Source organism: Pelophylax lessonae (genome assembly GCF_965119305.1).
Source record: "Pelophylax lessonae genome assembly, chromosome: 7".
NCBI lineage: Eukaryota > Metazoa > Chordata > Amphibia > Anura > Ranidae > Pelophylax > Pelophylax lessonae.
The window spans coordinates 54,145,804-54,159,373 of NC_138774.1; positions in this window are offsets into that span (position 1 = coordinate 54,145,804).

The following is a 13,570-nucleotide window of genomic DNA, read 5'->3' on the forward strand; positions in this document are numbered from 1 at the left end:
AAAAGTTTCCATTGGTAAAAGCCATTTTAAAGGGGATTACATAGATCTAAAGTTCCAAAAATGGGTGGAACTCCACTTTAACCACTTGCCTACAGTGCACTTTCACCCCCTTCCTGCCCAGACCGATTTTCAGCTTTCAGCGCTCTCACACTTTGACTGAGAATTACTCAGTCATGCAACACTGTACCCATACAAAAATTGTGTCCTTTTTTTCCACACAAATAGAGCTTTCTTTTGATGGTATTTGATCAATACTGGGTTTTTTATTTTTTGTGCTATAAATAAAAAAAGACTGAAAATATCGTGAAAAAAACGCATTTTTCTTTGTTTCTGTCATAAAATTTTGCAAATTAGTTATTTTTCTTCACAAATTTTGGCCAAAATTTATACTGCTACTTATCTTTGGTAAAAAAAACCCAAATAAGTGTATATTATTTGGTCTTTGTGAAAGTTATAGAGTCCACAAGTTATGGTGCTATTCATTGAAAATTGATCACACTTGATCACACCTGATGTACTGAAGGCCTATCTCATTTCTTGAGACACTAAAAGGTCAAGAAAGTACAAATACCCCCCAAATGATCCCTTTTTGGAAAGTAGACATTCCAAGGTATTTAATAAGGGGCATGATGAGTTTTTTGAAGTTGTAATTTTTTCCCACAATGCTTTGCAAAATGAAGATTTATTTTTTTTTATTTTTTATTTTTTACAAATTGCCGTATTAACAGGTTATTTCTCTCACACAGCACATGTATACTTGCAACTACACCCCAAAACACATTCTACTACTCCTCCTGAGTATGGCGATACCACATGTGTGAGACTTTTTCACAGCCTGGCCACATACAGAGGCCTAACATCCGAGTAGCAGCGTCCGGCATTCTAGGAGCACAAATTACACATATCATTTCCTAACAACCTATCGCACTTTTGAAGGCCCTGGAGCACCAGGACAATGGAAACCCCCATAAAATGACCCCATTTTGGAAAGCAAACAGCCCAACGTATAATTTTTGAGGCATAATGAGTCTTTTGAATATGTCATTTTTTTCCACAAGTTTTTGGAAAATGTGGAAAGAAAATGAAAACACATTTTTTTTACACAAAGCTGTCCATTTATGCAATATTTCTAACACATCGCATGTACATAGCAAAACTTGCACCCCAAAATACATTCTGCTATTCCTCCTGAGTATGGCGATACCACATGTGTAACACTTTTTCACAGCCTGGCCACATACATAGGCCTAACATCCAAGTAGCGCTTTACACAAAGTTGTCCATTTATCCACTTTAAGACTGGGCCTATTTTTGACACTTGGTGTTTACAAGCTAAAATCATTTTTTTTGCTAGAAAACTACTTTGAACCCCCAAACATTATATATTTTTTTTTAGTAGAGACCCTAGAGAATAAAATGGAGATCGTTGCAATATTTTTTATCACACCATATTTGCGCAGCAGTCTTCCAAATGCGATTTTTTTGAAAAAAATTCACTTTTTTTAACAAAAAAATAAGAAAACAGTAAATTTAGCCCAATTTTTTTCCATAATGTGAAAGATAATGTTACGCTGAGTAATTAGATACCCAACATGTCATGCTTCAAAATTGCGCATGCTCACAGAATGGCGCCAAACATTGGTACTTAAAAATCCCCATAGGCAACATTTTAAAAATTTCTGCAGGTTACTAGCTTAGAGTTACAGAGGAGGTCTAGGGCTCAAATTATTGCACTCGCTCTAACGATCGCGGCGATACCTCACATGTATGGTTTGAACACCGTTTACATATGTGGGCGGGACTTGCGTATGCATTTGCTTCTGCGCGCGAGCTAACGGGGACAGGGCGCTTTAATTTTTTTTTTTTTTTTTTTTTTACTATTTATTTTATTTATTATTTTTTTATTTTTACACAGTTTAAAAAAAAAAAATGTTTTGATCATTTTTATTCCTATTACAAGGAATGTAAACATCCCTTGTAATAGAAATAGGCATGACAGGTCCTCTTTATTGTGAGATCTGGGGTCAAAAAGACCTCACACCTCACAACTACACTAAAAAAGGAAAAAAAAAAAAAAAATTGTTGAAAGAGGAAAAAAAAAAAAGCAAAAAAAAAAAGCGGCCCTTTAATCCGGTTGCTAGGCAACGTCTTTTGACGTAGCTCCGGTCCTCCAAGACCATAGAGTTGAGTGAGGGCCATCTTGCCCTCACTCGACTTCCTGTCTCTGAGGATCCGGGACCGGATAGTTTTCCCCGCTGCCGGCGGGTCCGGTAAGCTGGGAAAACATCTGGGACGCGGCAGGAGGGGGGGGGGGCACCTCTTCCCCTGCACCGTAAGGGTAATTCCGCGGCGAATCCGCCACTGGGACCACCCTTATCTGAAAGCCGACCGCCCGCCGTTTCAAAAAATACCGGGGTTATGGGGGCTATCTGCTGCCATAACCCCAGTATTTAGCTTTTAATGGCCGACGCATATAGTCATTAGGCGGTCAGTAAGTGATTGCATGTATATGGCAAACAGGTGACGATGACTGACGGGGTGACAGGTGACGATGACTGATGGGGTGACAGGTGACGATGACTGATGGGGTGACAGGTGACGATGACTGATGGGGTGACAGGTGACGATGAGGTGACAGGTGATGATGATTGATGAGGTGACAGGTGACGATGATTGATGGGGTGACAGGTGACGATGATTGATGGGGTGACAGATGACAGTCACTGACGGGGTGACATATGACGATGATTGATGGGGTGACAAGTGACGATCACTGATGGGGTGTCAAGTGACGATGACTGATGGGGTGACAGGTGACGATGACTGATGGGGTGACAGGTGACGGTGATTGATGGGGTGACAGGTGACGGGCGATGGTCACTGATGGGTGACAGGTGACGGGCGATGGTCAATGATGGGTGACAGGTGACGGCGATGGTGCACGGCGGTACTGATGGCAGTCTCTGGTGACCGGTGAACTTTAGGCTATGTTCACATGTGAGCGTAGCGATCGCGGGCAGAATCACTGCGATTCTGCCCGTGATCCAGAAATCATTGCAAATTGCGGGACGCCTGTGTGTTGCCCGTGATTTGCAATAGCACCCCAAATGCTGTGCGATGTTGCTGCGATTTCCGCCTGCCGAATCGCGGTAACATCGCGCAAACAACGCATGACGCTCCAAATAAAAACTCTTGTACCTTTTTTGGGCGTCATGCGATGTTTGCGCGATGTTACCGCGATTCGGCAGGCGGAAATGGCGGCAACATCGCACAGCGTTTGGGGTGCTATTGCAAATCAGGGGCAACGCACAGGCGTCCCGCGATTTGCAATGATTTCCGGATCGCGGGCAGAATCGCAGTGATTCTGCCCGCGATCGCTGCGCTCACATGTGAACGTTATGGGTGTCAATTTCTGGGCACTGATGAGGTGACTGTTGGGTGACAGGTGACATTGGGGGGGGCTGAGGACTGTGTGGGGACATTTATTAGTGTGATTTTACTTTTTGCAGGTACACAGAGCAGTAACTCACTATTTCTAGCTCTTCTCCCCTCATACTGGAAACTGTATGAGGAGAGAAGAGCTAGTAACAGTGAGTTACTGCTCTTTGTTTACATTTTGTGATCGGCTGTGAATGGATTCACAGCCGATCACATAGTAAACAGTCACTGTCAAGTGACTGTTTACTACCGCCGATGACAGCTGTGTTCCTACGGAACACAGTGCCACCGACATGACCGCGCTGCGCGCTCCCGATCGCGCATGCGCGGTCATCTGATGGGCGCCTTCATTGTGATCGGCTGTGTCATTGGAACACAGCCGATCACGTGGGAAACAGCCACGCCCATTGGCTGTTTCCCCCCTGCCGGTGACGGGGGGTGTCCCGGGGACACCCCGACACCGGCAGTGCAGGGCGGCGCGCACGCGATCGCGCGCCTGCCCTGCTTAAAGTGCCGCCGTCATATGACGGCGGCCCAGGATAATGGTCGCTCCGCTCCGCCGTCATACGACGGCGGGCGGGCGGCAAGCGGTTAAACATCCCAAGGAGCACTGTGCAAGCGATAATATTGAAATGGAAGGAGTATCAGACCACTGCAAATCTACGAAGACCTGGCTGTCCCTCTAAACTTTCAGCTCATACAAGGAGAAGACTGATCAGAGATGCAGCCAAGAGGCCCATGATCACTCTGGATGAACTTCAGAGATCTACAGCTGAGGTGGGAGACTCTGTCCATAGGACAACAATCAGTCGTATACTGCACAAATCTGGCTTTTATGGAAGAGTGGCAAGAAGAAAGCCATTTCTTAACGATATCCATAAAAAGTGTCATTTAAAGTTTGCCACAAGCCACCTGGGAGACACACCAAACATGTGGAAGAAGGTGCTCTGGTCAGATGAAACCAAAATCAAACTTTTTGGCAACAATGCAAAACGTTATGTTTGGCGTAAAAGCAACACAGCTCATCACCCTGAACACACCATCCCCACTGTCAAACATGGTGGTGGCAGCATCATGGTTTGGGCCTGCTTTTCTTCAGCAGGGACAGGGAAGCAGGGCCGGCCTTTGGGGTGTGCGAGCTGTGCGGCCGCACAGGGCGCCATGGGCAACAAGGGCGCCGTGCGGCCATCACAGCTCGCAGAGGATCAGGCTGAGCTGTGTGAGAGATACACAGCTCGCCTCACTGCAACAATAGGTGATCGAGGCACGGCTGCACAGCGGGAGGTGAGCAGCGACTGCGGCCTGGACAGGGTTAACACAGGCCGCGGCCGCCGCTTACCTCCCGCTGTGCAGCCGTGCCTCGATCACCTATTGCTGCAGTGAGGCGAGCTGTGTATCTCTCACACAGCTCAGCCTCCGATCCTTCCACGGAATCCACGCTGACTTCCTGCCCAGTGCCCACACATCCCCGGGAGTGTGGGCGGGCGGGAGGAGGAGAAGGGGCGGGGCGAGGAGGAGCTGACGATCTCTCCTCTGGCGTCAGTGCAGGGAGGGAGGAGAGATCGTCAGCTCCTCCTCGCCCCGCCCCTTCTCCTCCTCCTGCCCGCCCACACTCCCGGGGATGTGTGGGCGGGAAGTTTAAAGAAAAAAAAAAAAAGCTGCAGACAAAGTAAAGTAAGTGACATCTCTCTCCTTCAAAAAATGTAAGGGGGGGGGTCTGTGATGTAAGGGGGGGCTCTATGTGTGGGGGGCTATGTGTGGGGGGGCTTTTTGTGGGGGGTCTGTGATGTAAGGGGGGGCTCTCTGATGTGAGGATGTGAGGGGGGCTTTGTGTGTGTGTTTGTAGGGGGTCTCTGATGTTAGGGGGGCTTTGTGTAGGGGGTCTCTTATGTGGGGGGCTCCGTGGGGAGGGGGGTCTCTGATGTGAGGGGGGCTTTGGGTCGGGGGTCTCTGATGTAAGGGGGGCTCTGTGTGGGGGGCTTTGTGTGGGGGGTCTCTGATGTAAGGGGGGCTCTGTGTGGGTGGTCTCTGATGTGAGGGGGGCTTTGTGTCGGGGGTCTCTGATGTAAGGGGGGCTTTGTGTGGGGGGTCTCTGATGTAAGGGGGGCTCTGTGTGGGGGGTCTCTGATGTGAGGGGGGCTTTGTGTTGGGGGTCTCTGATGTAAGGGGGGCTTTGTGTGGGGGGTCTCTGATGTGAGGGGGGCTCTGTGTGGGGGTCTCTGATGTGAGGGGGGCTTTGGGTCGGGGGTCTCTGATGTAAGGGGGGCTCTGTGTGGGGGGTCTCTGATGTGAGGGGGGCTCTGTGTGAGGGGTCTCTGATGTAAGGGGGGCTTTGTGTCGGGGGTCTCTGATGTGAGGGGGGCTCTGTGTGGGGGGTCTCTGATGTGAGGGGGGCTTTGGATCGGGGGTCTCTGATGTAAGGGGGGCTCTGTGTGGGGGGTCTCTGATGTGAGGGGGGCTCTGTGTGGGGGGTCTCTGATGTAAGGGGGCTTTGTGTCGGGGGTCTCTGATGTGAGGGGGGCTCTGTGTGGAGGGTCTCTGATGTGAGGCGGGCTTTGGGTCGGGGGTCTCTGATGTGAGGGGGGCTTTGTGTGGGGGGTCTCTGATGTAAGGGGGCTCTGTGTGTGGGGTCTCTGATGTAAGGGGGCTCTGTGTCGGGGGTCTCTGATTTAAGGGGGGCTTTGTGTGGGGGGTCTCTGATGTAAGGGGGGCTCTTATGTAAGGGGGGCTAAGTTATTAGTGATCATAAAAAAGAAAAGTCAAATAAAGTGCAAAAAAGGTGCAAAAAAATTTGCGCGGGGGGGGCGCCACGGGATTAGCTCGCACAGGGCGCCTGATCACCTAAGGCCGGCCCTGCAGGGAAGATGGTTAAAATTGATGGGAAGATGGATGGAGCCAAATACAGGACCATTCTGGAAGAAAACCTGATGGAGTCTGCAAAAGACCTGAGACTGGGACGGAGATTTGTCTTCCAACAAGGCAATGATCCAAAACATAAAGCAAAATCTACAATGGAATGGTTCACAAATAAACATATCCAGGTGTTAGAATGGCCAAGTCAAAGTCCAGACCTGAATCCAATCGAGAATCTGTAGAAAGAACTGAAAACTGCTGTTCACAAATGCTCTCTATCCAACCTCACTGAGCTCGAGCTGTTTTGCAAGGAGGAATGGGCAAAAATTTCAGTCTCTCGATGTGCAAAACTGATAGAGACATACCCCAAGCGACTTACAGCTGTAATCGCAGCAAAAGGTGGCGCTGCAAAGTATTAACTTAAGGGGGCTGAATAATTTTGCACGCCCAATTTTTCAGTTTTTTATTTGTTAAAAAAGTTTGAGATATCCAATAAATTTCAGTTTTATATCTTTATGTTTGAAGCCTGAAATGTGGCAAAAGGTCGCAAAGTTGAAGGGGGCCGAATACTTTCGCAAGGCACTGTATTTATTCAGTGCAACTTATAACATCCAAGTGAAAGATATAACATCAATATGTCAGAAAAAAAAAACAGAATTACTGAGTTGGAAAAGGGATCAGCCTCCTTATAAAAATGACCTGTAAACTCAATCAGGTGCAGCTCATCACTTTCTCAATGGCACAAAGTAATTTGACTTTCAACTGTAATTAGCTGTGGTCATTTTGATTAGCTCAGCATGAAGAGAGCTTTCCTGGAGCATTTCAGTCCCCGGTAGTGCAACCGAAGCAAAGAATCAACTATGGGTGGAGAGGCACTGTCACCGGGATCTCTGGGATAAAGTTGTGGACAGGCACAAGTCAAGAGATGGATACAAAATAAAATTCAAAGGCTTTATCCATGCCTAGAAGCACAGTGAAGTCTATTTTTAAGAAGTGGAAGGTATTTGGTACAACACATACCCTCTCTGGATCAGGACGTCGCTCCAAGCTGGGTGAAAGAGACAGGAGGAAACTGGTCAGAGAGGCTACCAAGAGGCCTATAGCAACTCTGAAGCAGTTTCAGGAACTTATGACAAAGAGTGGTCATTATGTGAATGTGACAACACTATCACCAATTCTCCACAAATGTGGAATGTATGTGAGGGTTGCAAGAAAAAAGTCATTCCTCAAGAAAGGCCACATGCAGTCATGACTGAGCTTTACCAAAACGCACCTTGAAGATTCTGAGGCCCCATGAAAAAAAGGTGTTATGGTCAGATGAGACTAAAATATAATTATTTAACCTCAACACCAAACAATATGTCTGGCAGAAATCCAATACAGCTCACCATCCAAATAACACCATTCATACAGTAAAGCATGGAGGTGGTAATATCCTGTTATGGGGGTGTTTCTGTGCAGTAGGGACTGGAGCACTTGTCAGGATAGAAGGAAAAATTGAATAATTTTACATTATCGGCAGCTACATTCTAGCTGTCTACTATCTTCTTGACGATTTCAAATTTCCCTCTTCTGGGATTCCCTGCTGGCATTGTCTGCTCTTCTTCTTGGTGTGTCCCCATAGCAAGACTCTTTCTATGGGGGCAAATATGGATGTTCACTTCTTAGCTGTGCTGTATGCGTCCATAAACAAACAGCTCGACTTGGCCTTGCCCCCCGCTTACTGGATTTTACTGATGGCCGCAAGAGTCAATGACTCCCACTAGTCTCAGCGAAGTCTGTGAAAGCCAAGAGAGAAGACCTGCAGACCCTCGATAATGTGTTTTAGCTGGGCTAAAGGCCTACACCTATAGCAAGGGCATTGTTCAACTTTAGTCAAAGCTGCAGTTTGTCTTTATCTAAAGACATCCCTTATGTTCATAGGCAGTTTTTTGGTAAAGGTAAACTAACCCTTTAAAGAGGACCTTTATCCTCCTAAACCACCCACCTTAGCTCCTTGGTCTCCCTCCCCCTCTGCAGAGGAGCTCACAACCTATTTTTTTTCACATCATTTTGTCCTGTCCTGCCCTGCCCCCATGGCCATTCTCACTTAGGTGAGAAAGATGTTTCACTGCTACTGCAGTCTTCTGGAATATCCCAGGAGGCTGCAGGAGTAGGGATTAACAGCAGCCAGTAGGCACAGCTAAAGCACACCTTCGAAGGGGCAGCTGCCTGAACCAGGAAGAGTCAACCGGCTTCTAATGACTCCAGAGGACCAAGATGGTGGCGCAGGGTCCAACAGATTACAGTAAGACAATGCTGGACCTGCTGGGCTGGTGAACATCTGAATCAAGAACAGACCAAAAAAATGGATTCTGCATGGTGGAGCTGCGTTGGGGTGCTACTCAAAATGGCGTTGGTGTGTTTTGGCCCTTGGAGCAGACCTTCACTCCAAAACAGAAATTTGCACTAATGCAACCCTCTACCCTCCACAAACAAAAGAAGCCAACCCTTTTTTTTTTTTTACTTTCTTGTATCAGCCCCTTGAATAGATTCCTTGAGGTTCAGGCTGTGATTAGTTTTGGCTGCTCTGGGTCTCACAGGCTGCAGGCTCAACTACTTCTCCATGCCTTCTGGTAGGTTCTAAAATGTAGTGGGCTAGAAGAGGCAGACCCTGGGCCTGAATATTTATGAGGTCTCAGCCAATCCCTGGGGGGGGAGTGCCCAGTAGGTGAGAGAGAGATAAATAGCCGGAGGCCCGGAGCAGCCAGATCCTTGCTCTGGAAGAGGAGATCCCCACCTGAAGGGCTGATGCCTTTCTAGGCAGGTTAGCTGAAGCCTACAGAGAATTTACTGAGATCTTTGCTCAGTGTGAGCTGGGTGGGGGGCTATTGCAGAGAGTTCCTCAAGCTCCCAGGTCGGGAGGAGCTGGGGGGCCTAATTTTTCTGGAGGCAGTTCAGAACCAACTAAGGAAGTGCACTGAGAATCCAGAACTAGAGATTCATGGTACAGTGTCTAGCCAATATTAGACAAGAGGTACCCAAGTATTTGGAGACACAACAAGTAGAGGCCTGGAGGTGGGATCCTAGTGACTGTCCTCTGTTTAACCCCTTCTGTGACTGTACCAGTGCTACAAAAGAGGGATTTGTCCTGCTGGGAGTCCTAGAAGTGCTTGTATCTTTAGCCTCTGTAAAGAAGGGGGTTTCCCTGAAGAGGTCTGCGCTGCCATCATCCTTTCTAACGTCATTGGCAGCTGGCTGTCTCTTTCTGGGGGTCATTCGGCCTACCTCATGTGAGCTCAGGATGTCATGGACACACCCTGTGGGGATGCATGACCACATCAACCTTGGCTCACAGGAAAATGTTGTAAAGAATGGTGCCTATGTGGTGACACAAGCACCATTCTCTGCATTGTTCTGGACTGCTAGGGCAGATGAGAAAATACCTCAAGACATCACAGGCCAGCCCAGAGCAAAGTCACTCTGGATGTGTTTACTTGGTCCATGTACTACAGAATACAAAATACTGAAGCCAGAGGATCAGCATGGTTTCTCGGGCAAGCTCCTTAGCAAAAATGTTTACGTTTTACTGGGGAGGGGGAGGGAGTCCCAGGAGCTAAGGTGACTCTGGAAGGTGAAGGTCCTCTTTGAGGCCTCATTCACATAGCGGTATCAATGCGTACCCCATGTGAGGGCTTTGTTCTTAGGCCCCAAGCACACATGGCCGCTCCAGCTAAAGTGGGTAACTCCCGTCGCTTTCATTTGCCCCGGGTAGGAGAGCTACTATCCTGCTGAAGAAGACGTGTCTTCAAGTCTTTTACTCTTGAATACACAGGGCCCTAAACATTGGTGCCACTCATTTTTATCCCCATCAGCCATAGACTTTGCGAGGCTGCCTGCAGTATTTCTAGAAGCTGCACCTATAACTTCCAAGCACAGTAAAAAACACTTGGAGAGACACACCACGGCTGGACAGTCCCGTGTACGCGGAGCCTTAGAAGTATGGTTGGTGGTGATATTCACACTATTTTCAGTAATTGGCATTTCTCTGCACTTGATCAATTGCTGTCACTGCAGGGACATATAGCAAACAATCATTTTATGTACCCTTTCCACTATTAAATGCTCCTGTCAAATGGGTCACATCAGAGCCTATCTGAAGTCGCAGTCCATTATATGGCCACTTGCAGGTGCACAGGAAGGAATGAAATGTGATTCCAACATTTCTATAGTTTAAAAAGAAAAAAAAGTAAACCGTGTCATGCAACGGCACATAACAGACGCTAGCCCACATACTGAAGCAAGTCATTTTAATGTGTAGCTACTGTTAACCATTTAACCCCCGGAAGATTTTACCCCCTTCCTGACCAGGGGGTATTTTGCGATTCGGCACTGCGTGACTTTAACGGACAATTGTGCGGTCGTGCCACGCTGTACCTAAACGAATTTGACGTCATTTTTTTCCCACAAAGAGAGCTTTCTTTTGGTGGTATTTGATCACCTGTGCGATTTTTTGATCATGCGCTATAAACAAAAAAAGAGCGTAAATTTTGCAAAAATAACAATATTTTTTTATATAAAAATTCCCCCAAAAAAAATGTAAAAATCAAAACTTTTTAACATTTTCGGCCAATTTGTTTTCTGCTACATATGTTTGGTTAAAAAAATCACAAAAAGCGTATTTTGATTGGTTTGCGCAAAAGTTATCGCGTTTACTAACTAAGGGAAAGATTTTTGTCATTTTTGTTGTTTTTTTTTTTTAACGCGTAATGGCGGCGATCTGCGATTTTTTTTTGCGGTACTGTGACATTGGGGCGGACAGATTGGACCCTTGACTGACATTTTTGACACTTTTGGGGTTACCAGTGACATTACTGCAGTAATCAGTGCTATACATATGCACTGTTACTGTAAAAATACACTGGTAGTGAAGGGGTTAACTTTATTTGAGAGGGAGGGGCTTTGTGTGTCCCTAGGGGCGTGATTCTAACTGTGATTGGCTGTGGCTTGAAGTGTAGGAACAATGATCAACGGTCCTACATAGTAGAACCGTATGATCACTATTCCTACACAGGGGAGAATGACAGGCGGCTTGTTTACACTAGCCGCCTGCCTTTCTCCCGCTGTCACGGACGATCGTGAGTGAGCGGCGGACATCGGGTCCGCCGCTCACACGTGCGGGGGAGCCCGTGACCGCGCGGGAGCGCGCCTCCGGCGTCGCGCGCTCGCTCCCCAGGGCCTCACAGGCTAGTGACGTATCGGTGAGGGGCTGACCGCCTGTGAGGGGCTGACCGCTGCAGTATATGTACTTGCGGTGGTCGGCAAGTGGTTAACAAGCTTTGAAAGTCTGTATATTTCTCAGGTTGCCATTGCAAAGTCTCCATTTTGCAAAAGCTATATACCTACTTGCATACCAATATTGCAATGTACATCCATCTGTTCTTCATGTACAGATTCTTCACTTCCTCCTAAGATCTAGACCATGGGTGTCCAACCTGTGGCCCTCCAGCTGTTGCGGAACTTCAAGTACCATGAAGCGTTGCAAGGCTGACAGTTGCAAACATGACTCCCAATGGCAGAGGCAAGATGGGGCTTGTAGTTCTGCAACAGCTGGAGGGTCGCAGGTTGGACACCCATGATCTAGACCGACCTTTACCAACCAGAGTTCCAATGCATCCTAGGGTTCCTTAAGAGGTTGCAAGGGGTTCCCTCAGTAATGGACAATCTCTAACTCTCAGATGAGTAACGATTGAAACCAATTTCCACTGACCACCAATGTAAGGGCCATTCTTCCCACTGACTACCAAAGTAAGGAACGTTCTTCCCACTGACCATTATGCTAATGCACTGTGAGGTGTAGAAATAGTAACTGATCGTAGGTGTTCTCTGAGACTGGAATTTTATTTCAAGTGTTCTTCCATTATAAAAAGACTGAGAAATAAAATGATCTAGACCGGGGTCTCCAAACTTCCTAAACAAAGGGCCAGTTTATTGTCCTTCAGGCTTTAGGGGCGACAGACTATGGCCAGCGCAAGTGGAAATGTTACCGGCATTAGTGGGGTTAAACATCACCACATTTGGTATTAGGGTGAGGAATAGAGGAATGTAAATAATTTTTTTTTCACACAAATAGAGCTTTCTTTTGGTGGTTTTTTATCACCATTGTGTTTTTTATTTTTTGCGATATAAATGAAAAATGACTGAAAATTAAAAAAAAAAAAATATAGATATATATATTATATCTATTATATTATATATATTATATATAGATCGCTCCCTCTGTACAGTGCCCTGTCCCTCTGGTCTGTCATCCTTGGCCTGTACCTCTGGTCTGTGAGGGGTGGCCTGTCCCTCTGGTCTGTGAGGGGTGGCCTGTCCCTCTGGTCTGTGAGGGGTGGCTTGTCCCTCTGGGATCTCTGATCACCATTGTTCCCCATGATGAAGGAAGTAGATCAATCTATCTACTGAAAACATCAAAGCCTAGTAAAGCTGTTACAGGGTCGACTCTAAATAACATAAAAATACTATGCTTTTACTAATGACAAACTGTATCCTACAGTATCTCACAAACGTGATTACACCCCTCACATTTTTGTAAATATTTTACTATATCTTTTCATGTGACAACACTGAAGAAATGAACAGTGTATATTTGCTGTCCCCTCAAAATAACTCAACACACACCAATTAATGTCTATACCGCTTTCAACAAAAGTGAGTAAACCCCTAAGTCCCTAAGTAAAAATGTCCAATTTGGGCCTAAAGTGTCAATATTTTGTGTGGCCACCATTATTTTCCATAACTGCCTTAACCCTCTTGGGCATGGAGTTCACCAGAGCTTCTTCCACTCCTCCATGACGACATAAATGAGCTGGTGGATGTTAGAGATCTTGCAATACTCCACCGTCCATTTGAGGATGCCCCACAGATGCTCAATAGGGTTTAGGTCTGGAGACATGCTTGGCTAGTCCATCACCTTTATCCTCAGCTTCTTTAGCAAGGCAGTGGTTGTCTTGGAGGTGTGTTTGAAATCTCACACCACTCACATTTTTGTAAATATTTTACTATACCTTTTCATGTGACAACACTGAAGAAATGACACTTTGCTACAATGTAAAGTAGTGAGTGTACACCTTGTATAACAGTGTAAATTTGCTGTCCCCTTAAATAACTCAACACACAGCCATTAATTGGGCCCAATTAGACATTTTCCATCCCCAGTGTCATGTGGCTCGTTGGTGTTACAAGGTCTCAGGTGGGAACGGGGAGCAGGTGTGTTAAATTGGGTATTATCGCTCTC